The 24,183-nt window shown below is 44.3% G+C and overlaps 1 protein-coding gene across 4 annotated transcripts in view; it reads left to right on the forward strand.

The window, feature by feature from the left end:
• Positions 1 to 24,183, forward strand: part of ST3GAL1 (ST3 beta-galactoside alpha-2,3-sialyltransferase 1) — a 115,076-nt gene that overhangs the window by 6,547 nt on the left and 84,346 nt on the right. For 2 of the 4 annotated variants that reach the window (XM_056112167.1, XM_056112191.1), the window contains exon 1: positions 18,668 to 18,717. The exons of 1 other annotated variant lie outside the window; for it this stretch is intronic. The gene's annotated coding sequence lies outside the window, so the exon portion shown is untranslated. One more of the 4 variants, XM_056112175.1, reaches the window with a different exon arrangement.

Genomic DNA, 24,183 nt, shown 5'->3' on the forward strand with positions numbered 1-24,183 from the left:
ACCCCTAGAGTAGAGATGTCTCAGTGGTCTTCTGAAGGAGGCACCCAGTAGTTGGGTTCTGGTGGCAGCTCCAGAATAGAGCTGTTGGTGAATTACTCAGCAATATTTAGTTATGTAATTCCTCATTATTTTGTCTGTGAATTATTTTTGAGTAGGGGAATGAGTTAACTAATACAAGGGGTCAGAGTCAAGGGAGCAAAGTAAACAGGATTTGTAAGAGGAAGTGAGATAGGAGAAAAGAACTGGATTGTCTGGGGAAAGGAATCTTGCTAATACATCTTTCGGAGGACCAGTTAATGAGTCGGCACTAGACAAAAAGGTTATTCTTTGTGTCCTGCCCTTAATTATGGTTTCAAAAGACTTCATTTTAGGACCAAGATATGGTTCAATGGTTAGACCTAGCATTTGAACGGGACCCCAATTTGATCCCTAGAGTCATAACTTTCCCCCTCCACCTTCACCCCCAGAACTATAGGGTACAGCCCTGAAGGCTCCTGAGCACTGCAAGGTGGGGCCCAGTAAATCCCACGCACTGCACAGGCAGACTGTTTACTGTCTCATTGTACTGCTGACCTGGATAGTCATTTCCAGGAATAGCCCCAGGGCTCCCTAAGCAAAACCCGAAAGTCCCAAAACAAAACACACAAAAGGAAAAGAATCCTAAAAGTATAATTTTAGTTGCTGGATTTTCTAGAATACCCTGAGAATAAAGCTTTAGGGCTTGTGCAATAAACCACCCTAGGGCCCCAGGGTGCCTGGGGATTGAATCAGGACTGAATCTTCCAGAGTGTGAAGAAGACTTAGTGTAGAGGGTTTGTCACAGGGTCAGTAAACCTACAGATGCTTCTTGGGCAACCTGCTTTTGTCAGAGGCTGAGGAAAAGGTGCTGGAAACTTGCTTTTTAATTATATCTTCACAGTAGAGAGAAAGTTGAGTTGTCCAGTTACCCTACCACCTGTGGAGTGGTTGCTGAATTAAGCCCGTTGCTGGGGAAACACTTTGGCTGCCATGACCTAGAATCTCTCTGCTGGGGCTATTCCTGGTTGTTTCTAAAGCCTGATCTTTAAACTCCAGGCCTCTGCCAAGAGGGGAAATTAAAAGGCAGAGGAAGATTAGAAGGCCACCAAGTTGTGTGCCACCACCTGATAGCAATTTTACAGGAAAGACACGCCTTTCACAGTGGTTTGAAGTCTTGCTGCTATGTGCCTGCCTCCTTTTCTGATGGGAGGCAAAGGGAGCTCAGCCAAACAGCCCCGAATGACAGGAGTCTCCATGTCAGACTCGTGTTTACACCGTGGCAGTCATCAGAAGAGAAGAAAACCCTCTCTGGCCCTAGTGACGAGTCTGAACATGGAAACTGTTCTCTCTGCAGCTTCAGGAACCAACCCCTTCAATGGAGGAAAGGAGCATTGTTCTTTTATTTCTTTGCATCTGAACCAGGCCTGTGAAGCTGGGAGGAAGTTGTATGTTGATTTGAATGATAGCAAATTGCAGACGTTGCTCATTTAGACTGCTTCAAAGAAAACTGTCTATAAAATCCTCACATTTGCAAAGAGCCTCAGCAATGTCCCTTTTTAACCTTCTACTCCTTCAGGGACTCGAATATTCATCCACTGAGTCAGTCATTGATTTACTCAACCAAAGCACTAACTCTGGCACTTTCCTGCTGTGTGTGATCTTAAGACATTTTACTTCACCCCTCTGTACCTCTGTTGCCTCATCATGGATAGTAGGAGCTGGAGAGATAATACAGAGGGAAAGGTACTGTTTAATCCCCAGCACCCAATCTGACCATGCCGAGTCCCACCAGGAGTGATCCCTGAGCACAGAGCCAGGAATAAGCCCTGATCACTACCAGGGATGGCCCCCAAACCAAGAAAATTAAATGGATAATAGTCCCAGCAATCTTTCTGTTAATACTGAATGAGCAGCCAGTGGTTCCTAACTACTGTGAAAGTGTTTAGAACAGTGTCCTACATATGTCAACCTTGCAAGAGTTTGCTAAGTGCATGTTATGACCAGTATTATTATGAGTTGAGAAACTCCCTTGTTAGCTTCCCAAAATTGTTTCCTCCTTTTGTCTACACCAACATATGGTCAGCCTGTGTCAACTGGTCTAATACTCCTGCTAGGGAGCTAGATCTCTACTCTTCCACCACCACCCACGGTAACACTTTAACCTTTAGGTTCCTCTGTGAATTTGAAAACACCTTTCACATCCAACATCCAACCAAGGAGCACTCCCTCGAGGAAGTGTTAAGGTGGGGTTAGTCAGAGCTTTCTGAATTTAAGGCTAGATAAATGCTAGACCCATGAAGGTAGAATGTGGTCCCCAGACACTGAAGACCAGTGAGGTACACCTCAGGATTTTTATGTGTGAAAGGGAGAAGGTCTTCCAAGCAGTACTCAAAGCCGCTCTTGGTGATTCCTCTGTCGACTGGACTAGAGGTCCAATGTCAGTGTTCGAGGATACTGCACTGCTCAGGTCATGCAGTTATCCAGGCTCACACATTGTGATGCTGGAGCGACCATGTGGTGCCAGTATCAAACCAGAACTGGCCACAGGCATGTGCCTTTGATGTCGGTGGGCCGCATGGATGACTTATGTGAAGCAGGGAGGAGAAAAATGGTAACTTTCTCCCCATCCGCCTCCGCCACCTGGGACTCAGGTTTACTGGGTTCTTGTCTTGCCTTGCAGAAAGGAATTTTAGTAGTAGATAAGCAGTGAAGTAAATAAATTTTATTTGGAGGTTTTAAGGTGTGGAGGGGGAGAGAGAAAGAGAGAGAGAGAGAGAGAGAGAGAGAGAGAGAGAGAGAGAGAGAGACACTTAAGACTTAAGAGAGAACACAGGCTTCTCCAAGGGTGGAGAGAGCCCCTACACACATCCTAGTATTAGACACAGAAGCATGAAGCTATATATCTCAAGAGGGGAAATGCGGGCAATACATGTGCTTAGACGCCACATGTGCTCGGCCATGTGCTCGGCCATGTGGGCCCAAGAAGCACATGGGCTTGGGCAGCATTTGCATGCCCTTCCTTTGTTCAAGGTGTCTTTTATAGGCTCTTGTAGGGGGTGTCTTGATCTGGAAGTTCTGGAGTCTCCTCGGGGCTGGATCACATTTTAATCAGATTAAGGGAGATGTCTGAGGGTTTGAGGAACTTCATGGGGAGGGGTCCAACCTCCTCAGGATATGCTGAAGGTCTTATCAGGTCTTTTCTGTATCCACAGGATGGATCTGTGTTAGGATTTTCCTCCCAGAAGTTCTGTTGACCTAAGTTTTATTGCCGAGGGCCTTTCCCTGTCTACCTGCCTACAACACCTTCACCTCTATACTATCTCTCCAGCCCACACCTATTGCTTTATTTTTTTTTAAATTTTTATTAGTGAAACACCATGAGGTACAGTTGTAGACTTACAGATTTTTGTGCTTGGGTTTCAGTTATACAATGATCGAGTACCCATCCCTCCACCAGTGCCCATTCTCCACCACCACTAATTCCAGTATCCCTCCCACACCCTCCCCCATGCCCCCATTCCACCCTGGCTCTATGGTAGGGCACTCCCCCCTGTACTCTCCTTTTGGGTGCCATGGTTTGCAAAATCACACCAATTGCTTTAATCATGGCTTGTTTATTTAATTGAACCACCATGAGATACCCCATTACAAAGCTGCTAGTGATTAGGTTTTAGTCATAAAATGTTCCAATACCCATCCTTCCACCAGTTTTTTAGCACCTGTGTCCCATTTTACCTCCTGCCACCCCCCTCCTACCTCCAGCCTGTCTCTCTCTATAGCAGACACTTTATTTCTCTCTCTCTCTCCCTCTCTCTCTGTCTCTCTGTCTCTCTGTCTCTGTCTCTGTCTCTGTCTCTCTCTCTCTCTCTTCCCCCCCCCCGACCTTTTGGGCCTTATTGTTTACAATACAGATACTAAAAGGTTATCATGGCTATCTCTTTACCTTCTTTAAACACTTGGTTCTTGTCCAGAATAATCATTTCCAACTATTATTGTTATACTTGTTTTTTCTGTCTTTCCTACCCCCTGTCCCCCCACACTTGTGGTAGATTTCAACCATTGACCAGTCCTCCTGGCTCCTGTTTTTATTGGTAATCATGGCATTTTAAACCTTCTTGCTCCTCTGACACTCCTAGAAAAAGATGATGTAGGTGGGCCCCATGGTTGGCTCACGTGAGTCAGAAGGAGAGAAAGACAGTCACTTTCTCTCGATCCGCCTCTGCCACCTGGGATCCAAGGTTACTAGGATCTTGTCTCACTCGCAGAAAAGAATTTCAGGAATAGACAAGCAGTGAAGTAAAACACATTTTATTTGGAAGGATTTTTGAAAGTGTGGAAGGGGAGAGAATGAGAGAGAGAGACACAGAGATGTGTGTGTGGGGGGAGAGTGCTCAAGAGAGAACACGGGCTTCTCCAAGGGTGGAGAGAGCCTCTACACACATCCCAGCATTAGACAGGAAAGCATGGAAGTACACATCTCAAGAGGGGAGATGCAGAGACACATGCGCTCAGCAGCATGGGCATAAGCAGCACTTGGGCTCGGACAGCATATGTGCACCTTTTCTTTGTTCAAGGTGGCTTTTATAGGCTCTTCTTGGTTATCTTGATCCAGAAGTTCTGGAGTCTTCTTGGGGCTGAATCACTAATGTTAATCAGATTAAGGGAGAGGTCCAAGGCTTTTAGGAACTTCAAAGGAAGGGGTCCAATCTCCTCAGGGTGCACTGCTGAAAGTCTTATCAGGTCTCTTTTCTGTATCCACTGGGTGAATCAACCTTAGAACTTTCCCAAAGTGTTGTTGACCTGAGTTTCATTGCAGAAAGCCTTTTCCTATCTACCTGCCTACATCATATTCCCTTCTAGAGATTGCACTGCCTTAAATCTTTAAGGGAGAATGGTTGAAGGTCTGTCTTCTGGAACTGCTTCATGCTGACAAAGGGGCGCTATCCCTGACTGCACAGGGGATGAAATCTCATGCTACCTTAATTTGAGTGGGCCCTAGGCAATGAATTGGTGGGGTTCCTGAAGTGATCTGAAAGAAAAGATCAGATCAATAAGACTGAGGGAATAGGACTTTGAAATGATTAGACCCTGGAGAATGTCCTTTCTGATCTGGTAAGGACAGAGTGGTTTGCTGTCTTAGAAAACATAAGAGTTAAAGCAACAGGAACTGAGACAACATAATGTCATATCCATTTCTATCATTAAAAAATGAAAAGGAATAACTCCTTCACTCACAGGTTTGGTTGATAGAAAATGACTTCATGTGTCCAGATTTTTCTAATGGACATAGAAACACCAGACCACTTCTCAGATTAGAAAAGCTACCCATCTGCTGAAGCTATTAATAAGAATCAATAGATATTTATACCTTGGATATATGAACATTTGATCACTTGCATGAAGTCAAGCTGCCAGTCCTCTCCCGGGTAAATTCCTTGATGCTGAACAGGTGTTAGAAAAGGACAACCAAGATTTCCACTAGGTACATTAATGGCACAGAAAGCACAGTTCTGAGTTATTCAGTTACTATTCTGTTTAGTTCCTTACCATGTTGGAACCTTCATGTAACCCTTTAACCGTCAGTTTCCTTTTCGAAAACCCTTGTTTCAGTGCCCATCATTCCTCTCCTGAAGAGTATTCTGTGGCATAGGTGAAATATTCTCTGAATGGGGTATTAATCCCCTGATGGAGCAAGAATTAAGAGCTGTTTAAAAAAAATCCTTGTTCTTTCCAAATGACTATGTGTTCATAGAACTAAGAGTGAATACTTAGAACCAGTTTAGATGTTCCACAGTAGCCAATTGACAGGGTGGGGAAAGCAATTAATTCTGCACCTTGAGCTGAGTCCCCCCACTAAAACGCTGGCATCTGAAACCCCGGTCAGACTAGTGACAGCGTGTACAACATTGAATTCCTATATAGACTAGGCTGCTTATCTACAGTCAGTAAACCACCTGCCCCACAGCTTGGTGCAGAGTCTGGTGGCATGGTTCTGGGAGCCTCATTTTATAAAAGAAAAATTCTGCCTATTGTGAATAGTTCTGTAATGAACAAAAAGGTACTAGAACAATTCAATTCTGCAGATGTAAAGAGTTTCTTTCTTTCTTTCTTTCTTTCTTTCTTTCTTTCTTTCTTCTTTCTTTTTTTTGTTTTTTGGGTCATATCCGGCGATGCACAAGGGTTACTCCTGGCTCTGCACTCAGAAATTATTCCTGGCGGTGCTCAGGGGACCATATGGGATGCTGGGAACTGAACCTGGGTCGGCCATGTGCAAGGCAAACATCCTACCCGCTGTGCTATTGCTCCAGCCCCTAAAGAATTTCATATACCAATACAGTTTTGATTAGTTCCTTTCCTTAAAACACAACCTCAAACCTTCTACACATTCTTTTACATTCATTCTGAACTGTCATTCATTTAAAAACCAACTTTACTTTAAGAGAATTTCTTTCCTTTTTTCCCACTGATGATATCTCCATCCGTTATCTTTCTGACTTAAGACACACATATGTTTCTTATAGTCATCCCACAAGTTTAAACTCTTATTTTACTGAACTTAGTACAACATGATTTCCCGGGTTTGGACACGTTACCAATCATCTCATTTAACATGAAAAACTACTCTCCAGTGCTATTTCAAAAGCATTTAAGTTCTATAGATATTCAAAACGCCTTAAAAATGCTCACAGTTAAAGTTCTTACAACGTATATTCACTGGGCAAAAGTTCACTTCACATTAAAAATTAATCAGGAGACAACTGAGATTAACCCATTATAACTCTTTGCTAAGTAGCTCTAAAAATTTTAGTTATTAAAAAGTTTCAGAGATCAAATAAAACACTAGTAGGATAAGTTTTGCAACCAATTTTATAACTCATGTTTTAAAGCATTACTTTTTGAAACTGTTTTTATGTATCACAATTATTTCAAATCTCATTCTAATAATCCAATTCAGATACATATGTACATTGACATAAGAGCATAAGACCTTTAAATCATCAATTTTTATGAAACATGAGTAGACCTTCTTTGACTTAATTTCAATAGTTCTTGTACCTTAGCTAGTTCAAATCATGAGTTTTCTACACCAGATACTTTAAGAATTTCACAATACAAACATGCTTTCAGATGCAGGAAAATACTGTTGGTTTTTACCAAACTTTGATATTAGCATTAAAAAAAAAAAACACTTGCACTTACAATGTTTATAGAAACATAAGAAAACTCTTTTTGTTTACTGTGATGGCTTCTGTACCTCTGTTGTTTGTAAAGCAACCTAAATTCTTCATTAAAATTGGCTGAGGCTTGTAAGATAAAGTCTTGCATTCTTTAAACTATTATTTCACTTTAGTTTCTGGCTCTATTTCTGCAGCTCTTCCTACATAGTACAGATTCTGAAGTTCCAAAGAATTTCAACTGTTAATAACCATTAATGTTCTTCCAACAAGAAATTTAGATTGAGAATTTCATTTTCTCTGTAGGCTCAATATTCTGATTAGAAATCTTTGTTTAAACCTCATCTAGCAAGTTTCAAAAACAAGTAAGCTTTTTAAATCACTGGGTTGCATATCACTGACCTCCAGTGATGATCCTGCTTGCCCAGGTCTAAGAATTTCTGCTTCTTATTTCAACTTGGTTCTAACACTTGAGTGTTCCATGCAGACAGACAATGAACTGACTACAAAAAGCTTATAACTATCTCACCACGGTGATTCAATAAAATTTTAAAAAATGTACATGAGGACACATATACAATTTATCAATTGATCTGACCCTTCAAAAATGGCAGGGAGAAAACTAATGGACTGAGAAAGGAAGGAGCAGTTCTCAGGGCAAAGTTAAGCACTGTAGGCTGATTGGAAACATTGCTCCCCATTTCCCAGCCTGACCAGCTTGTTTCCTGCTTGTGAAAAATGGTCTCCACAAATTGGGAGCTCTTTGGCACTATTGCAGAAACATGGGAAGATGCCACCATTGACAACATTAACGAGGAATCGACTGGTTCAGCACCTCCATTATTGTGTGAGGAACACCGAGAGAGATAGCCACAAAAAGACGCCTATCTTCAAAAAATCATTTGCCAGCGTGGCTTGGCGCAAGCCTCAGGCAACCACAAGCGAACATATGAGCTCACAAAGCAGTGCAAAGAAGCGATCAAAAAAGACCTCAAGAGAGAAGAGCAACAGGGCTGACAGATGTGGCAGAAGCTGGGAAAAGCATTTGCAAGGTCCTCCTGTCCTTCGCCAACTACAGGACAAAGATGAGTGCCTTTCGACATCCTGATGGATCTATCACATCTTCTAGAAGGGCAATGGAGATTATCCATGATAATCTTCTACTTGGATCTCTTCAGTAGCCACATCCACCTACCCACATACCAAATTCCGCAGGATGGATATGTCATTCCCAACATTCTCCCTTCTGAAATCCGGCACGCCATTTAGTAGGTAAAGAAACAAATAGCACACGGCCCAGACAAGGTCAGACCTGAACACCTGAAGAACCTGCTGTCAGTACTCATAGTACACTGGCTCAGCTCTTCACACACTACTTGTCTGAATGCAAGTTTCTGTCCCAATGAAAAACCAGCAGGACTGTACTAATGTACAAGAAAGGAGACATCCACGACATTGGCAACTATCGCCCAATCTGCCTGTTCTCTGTCATCTACAAGCTGTTCACTCGAGTCATCCTGAGTAGGATTGGCAGACACTAGGTGAAGGACAACCATGCGAGCAAGCCAGGTTCTGAAAAGGATTCAGCATGATCGACTATATCCACACGATAACCAAGTTCATTGAGGTTTCTTAGGAGTTCAAGATACCACTCTGTCTAATGTTCATTGATTTAAAGAAAGCCTTTGATTCTGTTGAGACAGAAATAGTCATCGAAGCCCTAGCCAAACAGGGCTTCCATGAGCTGTATTACAGATTCACTACCAGGATCTCACCATTCTACAAAGAAGTGATCATCCATGTCAAGAGAAGGGCTCGGTGGGGTGATACCATTTCACCAAAATTCTTCAGTGCCACCCTCAAGAACGTCATGTGATGACTGGGATGGGAAGGAATGGGAGTGAAGATAGATGGTCAGCAACTATACTACCTCCGCTTTGCTTTGCTGATGACATCGTTCTAATAACACCAAACATTAGCCAAGTGGCACAAATGCTGGCCGACTTTGACCATGAGTGTAGAAAGGTCGGACTACAGCTGAATCTCACGAAGACAATGTTTATGAGAAACAGTCTTATTCCTGACATTCCATTCACTCTCAATGGAATGACGATCTCCAAACGCAGCAGTTATGTGTACCTAGGTTGAGAATTCAACATGACAAATGACTTGGCACCTGAGTTGCGCAGGAGGAAGAGAGCAGCTTGAAATGCCTTCAAGAGCATCGAAGAATTAGCTAAGAGGATGAAGAACCTCTGACTCTGGGCACATCTCTGAGGCTCCTGAACATAGGCCACTTGATGCTGAGATTTTGAATGGAATTGAATGAGATTTTGAACTGAATGCAAATTGAATTGAATTGAATTGAATTGAGATTTTGAATTGAAGGGTTGTGACATTGCCCCTTGTCTCCCTCCAACATAGCTATAGGGTATAGTCCCAGGGTCAGTGTATGTCAGTGCATCAGTTCAGATGCCAAATGCCTTTCTTACTCCCTGCACTGCTCCTTAGAATCAGTAGGAGATCAAAAGAAGAGTCCTTCCTTCATCTGACTGTCAGCAGGATCCTGCTGGCGGCATTTGAGGTCATGTTTATCATCAAGGACAAACTCTGCCTGTCACCAGCCCTGTCCTTTAGCCCCAGGGTTCCATGATCAATCAGTGTCCCTCCTTTGTCCCTCTTTCCTCTCCCTTCCTATTTCCTTCCTTCCCTCCCTTTTTCTTTTATTCTTTCCTCTGATGCAAGTCTTGTTCAAAGCACACAGGCCTGTCTCCTTAATTAGGCTACTGATGTGAGAAAACAAACATGCATGTTTTTTACTTCTTCCTAGAGCTCATGAAAGAGCATAGTTCTGAGCAGACCCCCCATGGTGATGTTCCCTCCAGGCTAGGGACTGCTCAGCCTGAGAACATATCTCTTCTCCCAGGCCAATTTCTTTCCCCAACAGGAAGGAGGGTGCCAAGGAAGAGGGTGCCACATGCCTTCCAGGAGGTTCAGGAGCAGGGGAGCAGGGGAAGCATCAGGTCCACCTTTTATCATTATCTCTGAAATCTGCAGCAGATGTCTTACATGCCTAAACCTCAGTTTTCCCACTTGTGCTTTGGTTTTTGGATTAAAGCTGAGTTCAATAAAATGGGCTGTGATTGTCCCAGAAAGTACAGGGCCTTCAAATTGAAAGATGCTGGGCTCACAGAGGGGAAAGGGTGTTGCTCCCTTCCGCCCTCCTCCCTCTGGAAAGAAAGATGGCGGCCACATGGGAGCCTTGTGGACAGTAGGTATGAGCCGGGGGTGTGGGGGCGACTAGAACCTCATGGGAAGGGGGGCGTTCCGGTCCATCCTTCACGCCCTACCGAGGTCACCAGTCGCCCCCCATGAGCGGCTCTCCAGCACAGCCACGGCCCCAGAAGCACAAGGACTTAATGCAGAACCCAGCAGCTTGGAGCAGAAAAGTGAACGGACTATGCGTTGATCCAGGCCATCAAGTCTGCCGGAGGGGAAAGGGTGTTGCCCCATTCGCCCTCTCCTCTCTGGAAAGAAAGATGGCGGCCACATGGGAGCCTTGTGGACAGCAGGTATGAGCCGGGAGTGTGGGGGCGACTAAAACCTCATGGGAAGGGGGGCGTTTTGGACCGCCCTTCACGCCCTACCGAGGCCACCAGTTGCCCCCACGAGCGGCTCTCCAGCACGGCCACAGCCCCAGAAGCACAATGACCTAATGCAGAACCCAGCAGCTTGGAGCAGAAAAGTGAAAGGACTATGCGTTAATCCAGGCAATCATTTCTGCCCAGAGGGGAAAGGGTGTTGCTCCCTTCCGCCCTCCTCCCTCTGGAAAGAAAGATGGCGGCCACATGGGAGCCTTGTGGACAGCAGGTATGAGCCGGGGGTGTGGGGGCGACTAGAACCTCATGGGAAGGGGGGCGTTTCGCTCCGCCCTTCACGCCCTACCAAGGCCACCGGTTGCCCCCCGCGAGCGGCTCTCCAGCACGGCCACGACTCCAGAACACAGAAACCAATTTCTTAACTATCTGACTTTCAGTAGAAATACCTCCAGGGTCAATAGGTAAAATAGCAGAAATCCAAAACCAACATTTAATTCTTGAACCCAGCTGTAGAAAGCAAATCACTTCACAATGCTTTTTCAGCATGTCTGATTGGGGGGGGGGAGGGTAAACTCTAAAAAATAGTGGTGAATCTTTTATTGAAACAATGAATCTAATCAAAGCAGATAGAGTGTTAACTAGAATTCATCTGCCTCACAGGGACGGGGAGGGGTGGGGGGTGGGGTTTTATTGGGGTTCTTCATGGTAAAAAATAAGTATTGGTAAAGGGAAATGTGTTTGATATTTGCATGACTGAGACATAAACCTGAAAGCTTTGTAACCTTTCCCACAGTGATTCAATAAATAAATTAAAAAAAAAAAGATGTGGAAAAAAAAATAAAGTATGTGGAACATTGAAAAAAAAAAAAGAAAGATGCTGGACTCATGCTAGGAAAAAAGGCAGCTCAGATAGAGAAGGGAGCACCAACTAAAGGTGTTGGGAGTATCCTCCCAGGATGGGAGATGCATGCTGAAAGTAGACAATAGACCAAACATGATTGCCACTCAAGGCAAACCACAGCACCCAAAAGGAAAGAGAGAACAAAAGGGAATGGCCTGCCACAGAGTCAGGGTGGGGTGGAGGAGATGGGGGGTGGGAGGGATACTAGGATCAGTGGTGGTGGAAAGTGGGCACTGGTGGAAGGATGGGTACTCAATCATTGTATAATTGAAACCCAAGCACAAAAATTTCTAAGTCTACACCTGTACCTCATGGTGTTTCACTAATAAAAATTAAAAAAAAAAAAAGATGCTGGGCTTTCTGAAAGCAGCAATGAGGCAGGAGAGACTGTGAGCATGGAGAAGATCCTGTAGACCCTTTGGGGACCACCCCCTATCCTGTGATGGTTCGACATCAATCCTGAACCAGAGGACTCCAGGGATGAGATGCAGTTGCCTTTGCCTTCCTGCAGATAAACAGAACCAGACCCACATTCCAGGCATTTGTGCAGTTGGAGGGAAGGGAGTGATCACCACCCCCAGATAGTCCCTATGGGAATCATTGACAGCCATGGGGTTGGGGGTGGCATTGGTATTTGCTCTTCTATGGGAATAGAGTGTACCTGGGTGCTGAGAAACTCAAAACACTGAAAGCTGTGGAGGGTGTCAGCCCGATCATGGAGAAAACTCACAAGTCATCATTGTTTCTCAGTGGGCCTGAGGATGGAACAGAGCTGAAGACAAGGACTCTGGGAGTTTAGGGTGTGGGGACCATGTTTAAACACCCAGCCTCAAAGGCTGGGTATAGGATAGTGTGGCTAGATGTATGCTTAGGTGCCAGACCCAGATTCCATTTCCAGCACTCCACGGTCCCCTGAGCAACAGTAGGTGCAGTATCCCATTAGCACCCATGTATTCCAGGATCTGAGCAGTACTACAGCCTCCATCCCATGCATTGAATCCCTCACCTGGTTGGCTGAGAAACACTGAGGGCACCACTGGGCCTCTTGAACACTTCTCAGGAGTCCACCAAATAAAACAAAAATAAAATAAAGTCCCACTATAGAAGACAGCCCTGGCTTTGAATCACACCTCTGCCAGTTCCCAGCTGGGGGCTGTGGTCAAATGAAATTTTGAACATCCATGAATAGGACTCTGTTTTATGCCACACCCCAGTTTAGAGTATAGCTGTCAAGATGGAGCATAGTCGAGGCCCAGTCCCTACTCTCTCCTGTGAGTTGCTCTTAACCATAATAACTCTTGTACTCCTGCATGCAAGAGACTCTGAGATGCAGCTTTAGTAGGGCTAGAGTAATAATACAGTGGGCAGGCTATTTACCTAGAAAGTAGTGACCCAAATTCAATCCCCAGTGCCCTATATGTTCCCCCTGAGCACACTAGGAATGATCCCTGAGCATAGAGCCAGAAGAAAGCCCTGAGCACTGTTTGCTGTGGCCCCCAAACCAAAAATAAAGTCAAACCTAGGCAGAACAAACTGATATACTAATGCGAGATGCATGACGAGTGAAATTTCAGTTGAGACCAGTTGGTATGAGATGATCAGCCTCTGAACTTTACTAAGTGCTTGAGGAAGAATCTGTCTCTCTCTGTCTCTCTCTGTCTCTGTCTCCCTCTCACTCTCTTTTTTTTAATATACTTTTGGGTCACACCCGGAGATGCCCAGGGGTTCCTCCTGGCTCTGCACTCAGGAGTTACTCCTGGCGGTGCTCAGGGGACTATATGGGATGCCAAGGATTGAACTTGGGTCGGTCGCATGCAAGCAAATGCCCTCCCTTCTGTACTATCGATCCGGCCCCAAAAATATCTCTTTAAACCTCCTTGTACTCTACAAAAATGATGCCAATCTGATCATTCGCACCTACAACGGTCCATGCCGAGATTGCCAAGCTTTACTGTGATGTTGAGAACAGCAGGCTCACTGTACAGAGTACCAGTAAGCACTTGCAGAATGATACTTGCTACTCATGTAATTACTCATTTTACTCGGGTACTATTATTGGCACCACTCTTCTTCCTTACCCTGTGACTGCTAGTGGTGGTGGTGATGACTGGAGATTTTACATTTGTCTATGGTGCTGACACAGTTTTAAAGTGTGGTGATGCTGGCCAAGAGTCTCCACTTACATTTTGGTGCTCACATCCATTTAGTTGCAGAGCACCCCTCCTTGCAGAGATCCCCCAGTTAGTTGTTGTGCTGGAGTGCCACCTCCATCTCACTCAGCATGTGAGGCAGTGGTGGGGAATGAAGTTACGGCCTCACATTTGCAAGGCAGGTGCTCTACCACTGAGCTATTCCAGGGGAAGCCTACTCCGTTATGAATATTCAAGGGCTTGCATGCTGAGTTGTGTATTCCCTTGTTTTACCATACAACCCCGCAATGGAGTGGGAGAAGGAACAGTTTTCATTTTACAGTGAAGAAAGTGAGATTCATGGAGAAGCTTTTTTTCCTCCATCCCACAGTGAGCCTCACCTGACCTTCCCTGGTACCACCCCAAGCAGCAAGCCATGCTGTTTCAGAATATAACCTGGCCCCAAGCCTGTGGGAAAAGATTCCTGTAATTTCCAAGTGCAGCAGTACATGCAGCCAAGCCAATGTTCACAATTACTCGCTGACAATTTTCAGCTTGAAGGAAAAAAAAACTATGAATGATCAAGAAAAGTGGCTCCTATCTTCCAGGAGGGATGTGGATGTGGTCCTTCTGATGTCTGAGAAACAGGAAAGCTGGAAGATGGGACCAGAGAGATAATACAGAGGTGAAGGCACTTGTTTTGCATGCAGCAAATCCCAGTGAGATCCTTGCACAGTCTCCCAGCATCACCAAGGGATGGCCCAGACCCTTACCTGATCCCTCTCCCCAATCCCAAACTATATGAGGCATGGAGTTACACAACATCATGTAGGACCTTGCAGTGGAGAAAGAGATGTGGGGCAGTATGAGGGGGCTGGGTATGGCAAAGGCACTGAGACACTGAGAGGGACACAGAAGGATCCAGAGTCAGAGAATTAGGGGATGGGGTGGTGAGCAGCCCCACAATTTGTACCTGGAGTTGGGACACATCTTCAGGGCTCACCTGGAATTGGCAGACACTTTTCCTGTCTCTGGAGCTCCTGGGTTTAACCCAGTGGTTCTCTGATCAATGTCTGTTCTAGTGCCTGGTATCTTCCAGGGATGGGAAAGATAGAAGCAAAGAAGCAAAGTATGGGCCTGGATGGGATTAGTGAGTCATGTGGGAACCAGGAGAGTTTGGCGCTCTGAGTCCAAAGCCTGTGACCATGCTCCCCAGCCCCGTGACCCCTGGTATTTCCTTGCTGTTCATCTTCGGCAGATCTGTACTCACATGAGCTTTTGTTCATCATCCTGAAATGGGAATTATCGCTGAGTTGTCCTTTGCAGCAGTAGGAATGCATTTAACCTCTTTGGAAGAATTGAGCTGAGGTAGCCAACCTTCAAGGCTTAGGAAGCAGAAAGGGAAATAGGAAAATGCAGATTGGCTGGGAGGAGAGTCCTGACATGGCATTATAGGAAGGAGTTCAAGATGTGTGAGAATGTGGCATATGAGGCTATTTTCCTAAGGAACAACATGGAAGGCAGTTGGTGACTTACCCTCTCCCTATGCTCAAGACCCTGTTACAGGAACTGAAAAATTGAGGACAGAGTAGGTAGGTAGCATTTCAGGCACTGCACTAGCTTTAATTAAAACCTGTACTTTTTTTTTTTTTATAGATACTACATCAGCGGTGCTTAGAGGACTAAGGGCCACTCACAGGCCATGCTCCTCTGGTGATTTTGGGCAGATGGTTCAATGTGTGGACTCGTTAATGTCTTGGGACTACCAGGGCAATACTTGGCAGTGCTTAGGAGCTGATGTTAGAGGAATCATGTTTCCAGAAATTGAACTCGGGGCCTTAAATGTGCTAGGCAAATGCTTTACTATGTTAGCACATGTTAACTATACTGAGTCTGTAATAGCCTTTAAAATTCCTTCAGTTTCTGTTTACAACTATATCCAGGGTCCAGAGAGGGAGAGTTCAATGGGCTGGAGTACATGTTTTGCATGTTGGAGTTCAATCAACCAAGTATCACATGGTTCCCCAAGGACCACCAACTATAGCACGCACACACACACACACACACAAATCATAAAATAAATACATACAATCTACAATGACTAAAATCTACAATTGTATCCTAAAACATCAGGTACCTAGGAATCAATTTACTAAAGGAAGTAAAGGACTTGTGCATTGCAAAATATAAGTCACTATTAAAAGGAAACAGAAGAAGCTATCAGGAAATGGAAAAATACTCCATGAACTGAAAGAATTAACTATCTTAAAATGACCATTCTACCCAAAGCATTGAACAGATTTGACATTCTATTAGAAATTCTCCCAAATAGTGAAAGCAATTTTGAGAAAAATGATGGCAGCCATTACATTGCCTGACTTTAATCTATACTGTAAAGCTATGTAATCAAAACAATGAGGTATTGGGATAAAGTTAAGCACTCAGACCAATGGAATAAAATCAGATCCCCAAATATATGGATGGTTAATGTACAACAAACAAGGTGCATCAAGTAGAGGAAGGAAAATTTCAGCAACAAATGGTATCGGGGAAACTAATTAACCACATGGAAATGAGAGACAGAGAAAGAGAGAGAGAGAGAGAGAGAGAGAGAGAGAGAGAGAGAGAGAGAATAAGAATGAGGAGGGAGAGAATAAGAGGAGAAGAAGTAAGGAAGAAGAAGAAGGAGAAAAGGAAGAGGAGATTGAGAAGAAGAAATTGGGCCCCTATCACATACCACACAAGACCTTGATATTACAATTTAATCCATAGAATATGTCAGGGAAAATATAGGCTGAACTGTCCAGGATACTGATTTCAAATATATCTTTAATAATTTGATTATATTCGCAAAAAAAGACCAAAAGCAAATACAAGCAGATAAAACTACATCAAACTCAAAATTTTCTGCACTGCAAAAACTACAGCAAAAATAAAAATATTCCCTACTGAATGGGAGAAAATATTTGCACAACATATGTTTGATAAAGGACGTATATCCACGATATACGAAATACTCACAAACTCAACAAGAAACAAAGTTATCAAATTTGTGAGGGTTGCTGGATAACACTTCCTCAAAGAAGACATACAAAAGACAAAATGGCTCATGAAAAAATGTTCATAATCAACAGTTAAGAGGGAAATGAAAAAATGACAATGAGATGTTGCCTTATGCCCGACCAAATATAAACTGATGTCAGAGATGTGGTGGAAAAGTAACCTGCATTCACTGTTGGTGGGACTATTGCCTATTTTAAAACCCACAGTGACTCCATCATTTGGCATCTGTCCCATAAATACAGGGTTGGAGCGATAGCACAGCGGTAGGGCGTTTGCCTTACAAGCGGCCAACATGGCCGACCCAAGTTCGATTCCTCCGCCCCTCTTGGAGTGCCCGGCAAGCTACTGAGAGTATCTTGTGTGCACGGCAGAGCCTGGCAAGCTACCTGTGACGTATTCGATATGCCAAACAGTAACAAGTCTCATGATGGAGACGTTACTGGGCCTGCTCGAGCAAATCGATGAACAACGGGAGGACCATGACCCGTGACCACATATACAGAAATTTTAATTCAAAATGTCATATGTACACCTATATTGACTACAGTGCTATTTACAAAGCCAAGACTAGAAACAACCTATATGGCCAATGACAGATGAGTGGATAAAGAAATCGTGGTATACACACATAACGTAATACTACTCAACTATAAGAAAAGGTGAAATCTTGCCTTCTGTTACAACTCGACAAGAACTAAAGCAGTGCTCTTCAACCTTTTTATACCTATGGATGAGCACCTTCCAGCATTTTGCTCCATGGACAATCAGTTATATTCAAGATGGTAAACCAGTGGTTTTCAACTTTTTTACACCTGCATCTCAGCAGCAGTCTATTAACCAGTGGTTGAAGGATATTGAACTCATGTGGTGTCCTTTTAAGTGATTTAATTCAGAAGACGGTCAAATGCTATATGATCTCCCTCACATAAAGTAAAGTAAAGTAAAGGCCCTCCCGTTGATCATCGATTTGCTCGAGCGGGCCCAGTGACGTCTCCATTGGAGACTTTGTTGTTTCTGTGTCTGGCATATTGAATACTCTTGGTAGCTTGCCAGGCTCCCTCACATATGGTAGATAAAGGAACAAACAAGGGAATGAACACCATCCAATAAAAACAAACCCTTGAACTCTGACAACAGACCTGTTTATCAAGTGGGAGTTAGAGTGTAGCAAGAAGGGTCAAACTAGAAGGGATCCAAAGAGAAAGGTGGAGAGTTCCAGCACTTTGGTGATAGTGGTGCAGTAAATTTATACACCAAAAGCATAAACATGAACACTGTTGTAAACCGTATTATCTCAGTAAAGTAAAATGTAAATAAATAAGTAAAGTGGAAAGCCTGCAGTTGCCAGCTGTCCAGTTGAAGTTTGGAACCCAATGTTATGTCCATCTGTATTTTTTCAGAGCTAGTTGAAGATTAGCAAAATAGTTGGTTTAGGATTATACTTTGCTCCAAAGTAAATGTTGGGCTTTAATTAAAATATTTCAGCCCAGCGACCAAGAGCTTGCACATGCAATGCGCAGTTATGCGGGCTCCGGTGCTAAGTCTCCAGGCCACATTGTGGCAGCGGAGCTGGGCACTCCATTCCTGGTTTCCCATCCTATCTTGAGGCCGGAGGTCACGCCCACAGCCCGCCTCTGGACCCACGTAGTGGCTCACCAACAGCCCGGGCCCACAGACACGGCAGCAGCGAGTCCCGGAAGGCACCACAGCAGCGGAGATTTCTCCAGGCCTCATACCCTGATGATTTCACCGGGCCACCCCAGGTGGAGCAGGTATACTCTCCCCGCCTACTCCTGATGGAATCCCAGTAACCAAGAACTTGCAAAAGCAAGGTACATGAATGTGGGCTTGAAAACTAAGTTTCCAGGCTGCATGGCTGCAGCGGGGCTGGGTAGGGTCTCTTTGTCTTCCTGTCCGCTCTTGAAACTGAATGCCACACCCACAACTCAGCTCCAAGCGCCATTTTCTCGCACCAACAACCCGGGTCCAGAAACTTCCAATTTGAATTCCAAAATGGGTTAGCTTCCTACAGACCTCTCATGATATGCAAAATGAGCAATGGAAAATAGAAAAACTATCATCTGCCCCAGCTAGACAGACTTGAGATGATGGTGGGAAAATTCAAGCAAAATATGTCTGAAAGTAGAGAGTATCGGGAAAGTTGTCTGCCATAGAGGCAGGGTGAGGACCAGGATGGGGTGTGGAGGATAATGGGGACATTGGTGGTGGAAAATTTGCACTGGTTGAAGGATAGATGTTTGATCATTGTATGGCTGAATCTCAAACATGAAATTTTCTAACTGTGTCTCATGGTGTCTCAGGATACTACCGAAAGTATCCTGCCTGCACGGCAGCGTCTGGCAGACTTCCCGTGCTGTACTCAATATGCCAAATACCAGTAACAATGATGAGTCTCATTCTCCTAACCCTGAAAGAGCATTGAATATGGCTATTTTAAAATCTCAGGGCTAGGAAGAAGGAGACATTATTGCTGCCTGCTTGAGGCAATTGACGAACAACAGGATGATGATCCTGATAGTGATAGTCTCATGGTGATTCAAAAAAAAAATAAAACACCTTAGGTGGTCAGACTGCCATTCTATGGAGACAGAGCTAAAGCTCAAAGAGGCACAAAGTTCAGCTGAATTTTCTCTCTCTTTTTTTTTTTATGTGGGAATACTGCTATTTATTCAGCCACTGATTAGCTGACTGAATTGGGCATGAACTCCACCTTACTTTTTTTTTTTTGGTGCAAGACAAATGCCCTACCCGCTGTGCTATAAGAAGAATAATGGGGAATAAATCAAGTGAATGCAGATAAATGCAGGAAGCCACAGGTGCTCCAAAGTTAGGTCCCTTACCCAGTTTGGAGTGTGGAAGGGAGCGTCCAAGAAGATATCCAGGAAGTGGGATACATGAGTCCCGTTGTCCCTGCTCCCATTCAGGAATTAGCAGCTGGTTTCCTCCTATGCAGTCATCCATGTTCTGGGGGTGAAGATCTAGCAATGTGGAAAACAGGCACACTCTTTCCTGTTTGGAGTTATCAGGCTAGTGACAAGTGCTCCAGAGCATCAGGGAGAATGTTGGAATACAATGTGACACTATGCAGTCTTTTCTGAACAGCCAGCTTCCCTGGGAAGTACCACAGCTGGTGGGAAGTGAGCGAGAGTGGTAGGAGTCAGTGAGGAGGGAGGAAGGTCCGAGCTAAGTTAACAAGGCTCCCTCAGGCTGCCTGAAGAGCTGAGGAGAGAGCGCTGAAGGAGGCACGGTGGAAGCCTGGTTCTGGCAGGGGCAGTGAGCACCTCATCCTAAGTCTTTCAAACACTAGGTTCTGCAAAGAAAGTGTGTTATTCCCTGACTTTCCCTTCCCCTGAACTTCTGAGCACTAACTGACCTGGCACTTACCACTTTGTGTATTTTCCTGGTAAACATCCTGCCCCCATCAGCAGCTCTAAATAGAATCTATTTATAGTTCACACCAGCCGCCTGTAAATCAACCGAGGGTCAGTCTGTCACTAAATCCTGCTGATGTTCCATCTAAAATAGTTCCTGAAGCTGTTGTAGATGGAACTCCCTTTTTGCCCACAGCTCTGCCTAACTTCAGGTCTCCAGCCTGACAGTCATCAACAGAGCCTGACTTCTTATTTTGATATACTTGGGACTTTTATGTTACCATATGTGTAAGATAACTCAGTGATGGTATCAGTTAGTTCTCTTTTCATAACACAGCTCTAAATCTTAGTTTCTTCAACAAGTGTTTGCATTCTTTCTAATTCTATAGGTTAGTTAAGCTTTTATTTTATTTATTTATTTATTGTGTCTGGCATCAACTCAAGTGCTCCACTCTACTTGGTGCTCCTCTGGAAGTTTTTAGGGCTTTGGGTCTCTTTCCATGCTACTTCTTTGTAGGTGCCTAGCTCAGGCTTGTTAACACTACGACAGAATGAGTACCAACAACAAAGGATAAGACTGAGTGAGCCATTTTGTGTGGGTTTCATGCTGTCAAGTCTTTATTTTTGGTTTGTGATTGACTCATTGATTAAAGCAAGTCACATAGCTAAGTTCTGGTGTAAAGTGGGGAGAAATAAGACTTCCATTAGGAGACAAAGCAAAACCACACTGCAAAATGGTGTGTACGAGCAGCATGAGCAACTCAGGGGACTTGACTACAATCATCTATTCCTCTGCTCAGAGGAAGATTATGGAGGCAGGCACTACTATGGTCCACTGTGCCACAGAGCTGCCTTGGTCTTCCAGACAAGTTTACTCACAGAAGCTCTCCATGCCTCAGCTGCACATTCTTAAGGAATAATCTGTGATGGTTCCCATGACAATTCAGTAAGAAATGGCACAGGTTGCACCTCTTGGATTCTTAGAACACGGTAGAAGCTTGTGGGAGTTTGTGGGATTCTTTTCAAGTGAGGTCTTTGTGTCTGGCCATTCCTGATTGGCTCAGTCTTATCGATCCTGATCACAAACTCCCACTCCCACTTTTATTTCTTTCTTTCCCTTAAAAAAATATTTTAATTAAATCACTGTGAGATACATAGTTGCAAAAGTTGTTCATGATTGGGTTTCAAGCATACAATGTTCCAACACCTGTTCCTTCAGCAGTTCCTACAGCGAGTGTCCCCAGTTTTCCTCCCACCAGCCCCCACCTAAGTTGGCTTCTACGGCAGATGACTTTTCTTCTCTTTCTCTCTTGCTCTTTCTCTCTTTCATCTTAGGCATTGTGGTTTGTAGTACAAGTACTGCAAGGTTATCATGCATATCCCTTTACCTACTTTTAGCCCTCAGTTCTTATCCAGAGTGATCATTTTCAACTGTCACTTTCATTTCTTACTTCACTCTCATCCTAGACATGCCTTCTCCAAGCCTTTTCTTTTTGCCAAACTGCCTCTTGCTGGAGCAATAGCACAGCGGTAGGGTGTTTGCCTTGCACGCAGCCAACATGGCCGACCGGAGTTCGATTCCTCCGCCCCTCTCAGAGAGCCCGGCAAGCTACCGAGAGTATTGAGCCCGCACGGCAGAGCCTGGCAAGCTACCTGTGATGTATTCGATAAGCCAAACACAGTAACAACAAAATCTCCAATGGAGAAGTTACTGGGCCCGCTCGAGCAAATCGATGAACAACGGGAGGGCCTTTACCTTTACCTTTACCTGCCTCTTGCTGTGTTAGCTGGGAAATGGGCTACAGGGATCCCCCCCCACCATCCTTGATCTCAGTTCTTTGTCTTTGAGAGAGAAATCAAGAACAAGACCGTGTAGATAAGTGTTATTTGACCACCAGTTAGCAGGTATAGAAATGTTGAAAACCATTGTCCACTACCTTGCCATGAACTGTCAGTCCATGGACCCTTATACAGGGCAGGTGCTGGCCCATAGGGAAAGAAAGGTTGAAGAACGTTGGTATAGATAATAGCAGAGTTACTAAAGAGATAACTCGTCCCTCAGATACGAGTACAGGTGCTCTCAAGGGAGAGTCTCCCACTGGATTTGGAGTACTTTTTTATTTTTATCTATTTTGGGGCTGTATTTTGGGAGGTTATGGCCACAGCTGATGGTACTCAGGGTTGACGCCTGACTTTATGCTCAGGGATCACTTCTGGCAATGCGCAAGGGCCGTATGTGTGCCAGAGATGGAATCTGGGCCTCTCTGACCTGGGTAAGGGTTTTAAAAGGAGTGATTTAAGGTGAGAAGTACCAGAAGTTATTAGGTTTAAAGTAATATGAGTGAGGTGGTGCTAAAATTTCACATGCACATAAGGATCACATGCCTGTGATTAGAACACATATATTATTGACATTTAATTATCTCTCAGGGGATATGTAAGTAAATGGATATTTGGACTTTCATTTCATTTTTTTTTCATTTCATCATCCTGTTAATCGTCGACTGCCTCGAGCAGGCCCCAGTAACGTCTCTTTCATCCTAGCCCTGAGATTATATTCACGGCTCTTTAGGAGAATGAGACCCATCATTGTTACTGGTATTTGGCATATTTGGTAGGCCACGGGGAGTTTGCCAGACTCTGCCCTGTGGGCAGGCTATATTCGATAGCCTGCAAGTTTGTCCAAAGTAGGAATGAGACAATAAGATGTCATAAAGAAAAGTTTTGATAAGATGTCGCGCGGCCGCGAATGCGGCCGTGCGGTTCCGGGATCTGGATTTTATAGTCTCTGAGTCTTGGCTGCTGATGGGATTACACGGCGCCAGGGGGCCAGGTGGTGGGTGTGACCCCCGCCTACTGGAATTTGGAGGATCTGGGTGGAAGATGCTCGACTCCAATTCGAGTAGGCTTGGAGGTCTCGGCCCCAGAACCCGCGTGGCTTTGTCCCTCTGCCAGTACCTTCATGTGTGCGGAGAGTGGTCTCAGCATGGTGGTGGCTGGTCCTGGAGGTCTTCGGCTGCCGGAGCCCTGGTCGGGGCGGGGAGGAAAGCTCGACCTGCTCCCCTCCAAGGGGTCCCGGCGAGGGACACCCAGGCGCGGGGGCAAAGACTTTAATGAGGAGAAAAGTGAAAGTGGATAGGGATAGTGGATTCACAGAACATGCTCAGCAGTGGCTGGGACTGGTTTTCTAAAATTCTTCTTTTTATTAGGAAGCCCATAACCATGAGGCTCACAGGGTTGGAGTTTCAGGGCTCCTGTCATTTTCATCAGAAATATGAGTTGGTCTTTTTATTTCTTCTGATAGTCTCCTTACACAGCCTCTTCTTTCACATGACTTTGATTGAGAAACCATTAAAAATATCATTAAATCTTTGAGTTATTCTTTAAGACCAAGCTGTCATTCCTTCCTCAGTTCTCTCAATAGTTCATTTTCTCATGCTTCATTGCATTACTTTGAATGGTTTGTTTATTTCTCTTTTCTCCACCAGGCTTCTTTAGGGCATGAAGTGGGATGTATTCACCTGTTTGTCTCTGGTGCTTGGCTCTGCAAGAAAATGAGTGGATGCTTATTGAAAATTGGGGTGAAAATGATCTATTGTATGGTATATGATAAAAATAGACTTTGATGATGAACATGACGTAGTGCCTATATGTATATATGCACATAGACATATCAATGCTAATTTATAATGCTATATATCAGAAACCTATTTAATTTTATAATTCAGTCTACTAAATAAAAATGTAAATGCAAAGCTTAACAATGGGTTAAATCAATCTTCATCTTACATTATTTGTCAAAAATAAAAGCAATAGGGACTGGAGCGATAGCACAACAGGTAGGGCATTTGCCTTGCACACAGCCAACCCGGGCTCAATTCCCAGCATCCCATATGTTCCCCCAAG

Source organism: Sorex fumeus, unplaced genomic scaffold (genome assembly GCF_029834395.1).
Source record: "Sorex fumeus unplaced genomic scaffold, SorFum_2.1 ptg000002l, whole genome shotgun sequence".
Classification (NCBI taxonomy): domain Eukaryota; kingdom Metazoa; phylum Chordata; class Mammalia; order Eulipotyphla; family Soricidae; genus Sorex; species Sorex fumeus.